This window comes from Lynx rufus, unplaced genomic scaffold (genome assembly GCF_022079265.1).
Source record: "Lynx rufus isolate CCGP_SWC_20201006 ecotype Redwood Valley unplaced genomic scaffold, mLynRuf1.p SCAF_4, whole genome shotgun sequence".
Lineage (NCBI taxonomy): Eukaryota > Metazoa > Chordata > Mammalia > Carnivora > Felidae > Lynx > Lynx rufus.
In genome coordinates this window covers 15,542,588-15,547,809 of record NW_025814856.1, presented here as the reverse complement: position 1 = coordinate 15,547,809, position 5,222 = coordinate 15,542,588, and positions in this window count along the sequence as shown.

Sequence of the window (5,222 nt, the reverse complement as noted above, 5' to 3'; positions counted from 1 at the left end):
TACTATCCATCAGAAGACTGCAGAATCTCCCTGTCCCGTGGAGCCAGCAATCTTCGTGTTGTGGAATAACGGTTTGTGCGTAAGGACAAAGTCTAGACACCACGGTCATAGTTAGGAAAAATGGATTTCAAATTTCACATTTATGAATACTTCTCTCTGGGGGCTGGAGAGTTGATAAATGGGTTTATAGAAGTAATATGTAAGGGTTCATTTGCATATACTTATTTCTAACCAATCCACAATATTTTAGAAAATGCGTTCGTTTTAAAAATTATAACTCAAAGACCAAATTAGGAAGTTGATCGCACTGATTTTAAGAATCCAGGAATAAAGAAAGGGGTTGTAAAAAGAACATTTGTATTGGGCTAGTCAAATGAGATTTTATTTTATTTACCTTTATTTTTTTATTAAAAAAATTTTTTAACGTTTTATTTATTTTTGAGAGACAGAGAGAGAGAGAGAGTGTGCAAATGGGGGAGGGGCAGAGAGAGGAAGAGAGACACAGAATCTGAAGCAGGCTCCAGGCTCTGAGCTGTCAGCACAGAGCCTGACGTGGGGCTCGAACACACGGGCCATGAGATCATGACCTGAGCTGAAGTCGGACGCTTAACCAACTGAGCCACCCAGGCACCCCTATTTTGAAGGAGTTTTAATGTGTGATTTCTTTTACTGAGGAGAGTTTTCCTTGGGCTTATGCAAACTGCTATTTTCATATGTTTCAATGATGTTTTGTAAGTGTAGGGTCTTGGGAGAGACTTTGGGCATAATTTGGGCATTGAATGTAGAAAGAAGGGCTGGATTGTCTGCCCGTGCATTGGGCACAGGACATTCAGAGGGTGCACTGGGGGCCCTAGCAGAGTCGGGGCCTGGCTGGTCCTGGGAAGCCTTACGTGGGCTGCATGGATGGTCCCCCTGCCCTGAGTGGGAACCTTGGGGGTCCTGGGACCCACCTTAGAGCAGGGAGCAGAGGTAGTACCTTTAGGGACTCCTCCTCCAAGGTGGCTGCACAGGGTAGCAGTGATGGCTAGTCCACACTGGTGAGGAGCCCCTAGCAAGGCTTCCTTGCAGATACCACAGGAGAACTCTGCCCATGGCCATAATGCTACGGTCCGCAGGAAGGTCATGAGACTGTTTTATGGTGGCAAAGATGGGATTCATTTTAGGGCTTTGGACTCTTACAACACATCGTATGATTTGGAGAAATTGTACAAATATCTATTTTTATACCATTGTCTTGAGCTAAAATCAACAGGATTGTGAGTTGAAGATAAGCTTTAACAAGTAGCTCTCGTGACTAAGAAGGAAAAAGTGCATATTTCACATATTTATATATGAATCAACTCCTACATGGTCTAGTTCAGTGCTGTTAAGTAGAATTTTCTGCAGTGATGGAAATGTTCTATATCTGTGCTGTCCAAATGTAGTGACCCCCAGATACATGTGCTTTTTGACCACTTGAACAATGACTGGCGTAACTGAGGAATTTTTAATTAATTTAGAATTTTTAATTAAATATAATTTTAGATTGCCACAGGTGGCTACCATATTGAACACGCACGTCTAGCCAGTTGGGTTTTGGGGGAAGAAACGAAGGGTGATTTTTATTTTCTCTTATCAGAAGGGCTACTATGACACCCTCCATATTTTGTCTTGGTAGACTGAATCAAAATTCCAAGTATTTTATCCTCAACAGATGCAAAACGGGCAGAGCATTCTAGAATCACATGGTAATACTTCAGCGGAGGATTGCCTCAAGTTAGAAACAAACTCTGAGAAGTAGGTTAAGAGATGAAAAGAGTAGGAAAATGAGAAATCACTTCAAGTGAACAGCAAACAATTATATTTTTCTTTTTAACTCCTTAAAAATGGGACTGAAATTTATTAATTGAACTACTCGAATAAGTTTGAGACTTTGTTTCGTGCCAAGGTATATGTTGTAGATAGTCAAATAGAAAATAAATCTTAAAGGGGGGGCAAATGGGGCTTTCATGAAAATTGTCCATGACTTATGTAAAATTTATTTCAATAAAACCAGTCTTTTGTGCGAAAACCTTGTGTTGGTGTTACATATAAGGGAAAAAGTACTGCACCGATATATAATTATCTCCTGTTACATAATATCCCAAACCAAATATATTGTTTGAATATGACGTTTGTAGGACACCACTTAATCTATTCATATATGTATAAAAATGCAGCCAGATTATAGCACAGAATATGTATTTTAGTGGAAATACCCTAGAGATTTGAAAATTTGATGTGATGCGTATGAACTGATTCATAATTTGGAAAAGGAATTTCCATTGCGGGGCACGTGTATGAGCACTAAAGCTATATGAATAAAGGAATAAGATCTACTTCTTAGAAGAAAAATGCTCTGGTTCCAAAAGCTTATTAGTATACCCGTTTTCATACATTGGACGTTAAAGGGACAAAGACACTTAGGTGAAATCATTCGGTAGTGCATTTTACTTACTAGCAAGGTCCGCATCACATTTCTTGACTGGAGCTTTCTAGAATGACCGGTTGGCGTGCTTGCCAAACTCCAGTTTAGGGTAACTTTGTGATGATGGCAAACAGAAAGGTCCAGAAATCAGTTACTGTCTTTCCTTCTCTGTATCCTTTCCTTCCCACCTCAATGTGTCTCTTGAATCTCTCACTACTCCTGAGCGGGAAGGAAAACGTACTTCGAGGTACTGTTTTGTGGTGGGTGTAGGTTTACTCGATTCTAATTTCCCGTGTCCTAAGTCTGCTCCATTCCTGATGCACAGGGACAGCAAATAGTTTCCCCCACCCTACTTGTCAGTAGCAATATTTGGTATCAGGGTAACTTTTGATCATGTAACAACACTTCTTAGGATTTTAACGTACTTTCCAATTCTTTCTTGAAATGAAAGTTCTTGACTCTAGTCTTCAGTGAGCTTATAAGTTGTTCAACATCTGCTTCCCTTAATGTCCCCATTATCTAAGTTTTCTACCGTGCTCTAGTTTGTTTTCCTTATTGACATACACTAAATCATTCCACCCATCCCGCCTATCTTTAGATACAGTAGAGTCTCTCTGGGAGGGATATCGGCACGTGTTTCCCACCTCCCTGTATCTGCAATCTCTTTATTGTGCAAACGTGGACTCACACGCACGTGCCCGTTCCAGGCTCTTCTGCAGTCTGGTCACCACCGGGACTCAGGGATCCAGGACTCTCTCAAGAAGTAAAAAGTAAAATAAATCTTTATTTTTTTAAGTTTTATTTATTTTAGAGAGGGAGAGAGAGAGAGAGAGAACATGAGCAAGTGGGGGAGGGGCAGCGAGAGGGGGGACAGAGGATCTGAAGCAGGTTCTGTGCTGACAGCGGAGAGCCTGATGCAGGGCTCAAATCCACAAACCGAGAGATCGTGACCTGAGCTGAAGCTGGATGCTTAACTGACTAAGCCACCCAGGTGCCCCGAGAAGACAATTTCTAAGGCTGATTCCATCTTAAACATTTTATGACTTGCCTTCCACTAAAAATTAAAAAAAATTTTTTTTTAAGTTTATTTATTTTGAGAGAGACAGTGACAACATGACGGGGGGGGGGAAGAGAGAGAGAGAGAGAGAGAGAGAGAGAGAGAGAGAATCCCAAGCAGGCTCTGCAGTGTCAGCACAGAGCCTGATGCAGGGCTCGAACTCACAAAACCGTGAGATCATGACCTGAGCCGAAACCGAGAGTTGGATGTTTAACCAACTGAGCTACCCAGGTGCCCCAGAACCCCTTTTTTGTATTAACGACCCACCATGTCCTTCCTACCTCACTGGTCACTCAGCTGCCAGCTGTTTATGGGGCTACTAGGTACGCTTGTTCCTTAGACATGTGTTTGTAACTGTCTTGTCCACTATCACATTTTAAGTTTGTGGAGTTTGCTGAATAGGTATACAGACTGGGCTCAAATATTTGAAAACAAATAGCAAGCCCCAGAAGAATTTGCCTACACATTTCTTTTGTGTTCCCAATACTTCTGTCTGTGCTGAGATGTACAAATATTATTTCTGATATTGCCTTGAAAGAGTAAGCTTGCTGGGGCGCCTGGGTGGCTCAGTCGGTTAAGCGTCCAACTTCGGCTCAGGTCATGATCTCACGGTTTGTGAGTTCGAGCCCCGCGTTGGGCTCTGTGCTGACAGCTCGGAGCCTGGAGCCTGCTTCAGATTCTGTGTCTCCCTCCCTCTCTGCCCTTCCCTGTTTACACATGCTCTCTCTCTCAAAAATAAAAAATAAACATTAAAAAAACAATAAAAAATATCTTTCCTTAAAAGAAAACTTCCATTGTAAAAAAAAATTGCATTTTCTAGAAATTTAGCACACCCATCGGTATAGCTATTATAAAGAAAACAACCCAGAAAATAAAGTGTTGGTGAGGATGTGGAGAAGTTGGAACGCTTGTCCCTGTTGGTGAGAGTGTAAAATGGTGGAATCACTAGGGAAAATAGCATGGCAATTCCTCAAACACTTAAAAATAGAATTACTGTATGTTCTACCATTTCCACTTCTGAGTGTGTATCCAAACGAGTTGAAAGGAGGGTCTCAAAGAGCTATTGATACACTTGCATTCTTAGCAGCACTACTTACAACAGCCGAGAGGTGGGAGCCACCCGGATGTCTAAGACGGATAAACAGAATGCGGTATATACAAACCATGGAATATAATTCAGCCTTAGAAAGGAAGGAAATCCTTCCCGTGCTACAACGTGGAGGAAACATGAGGATATTACGCTAAGTGAAATAAACCAGTGACAAGAAGACAAACGCTGTATGAGTCTGCCTATATGAGGTCCTCAGGGAAGTCACATTCATGGGGATAGAAAGAAGAATGGTGGTTAGCAGGGATTGAGGGAGGGAGAAAACGTGAGTTGTCGTCTAATGGGTACAGAGTTCTGAAAATGAAGAAGTCAGTGACAAGCTGAGCACGCGCTCCAAGTGGGTGTATATTTGTTTATTTACACATTGTGTCACAATACCATTCTACTCATACATCAACATACATTATAAGCCACACAACAAGAAATAGTAAAGGACAAAGAAGCAAAAAATGGAGTTTGAAGGTTCTATCCCCAACCTGGGTAGATGGTCCTACCTTGACCACACAGGTGGTGCTACCTTGGTCCCCCCTGAGCTGTGTGGACCCTGCTGTGGAGACCATTGCTTTGAGACCCAGGTTTTCAGCCTAATGAAAACCACAGCAAGTGCCTCC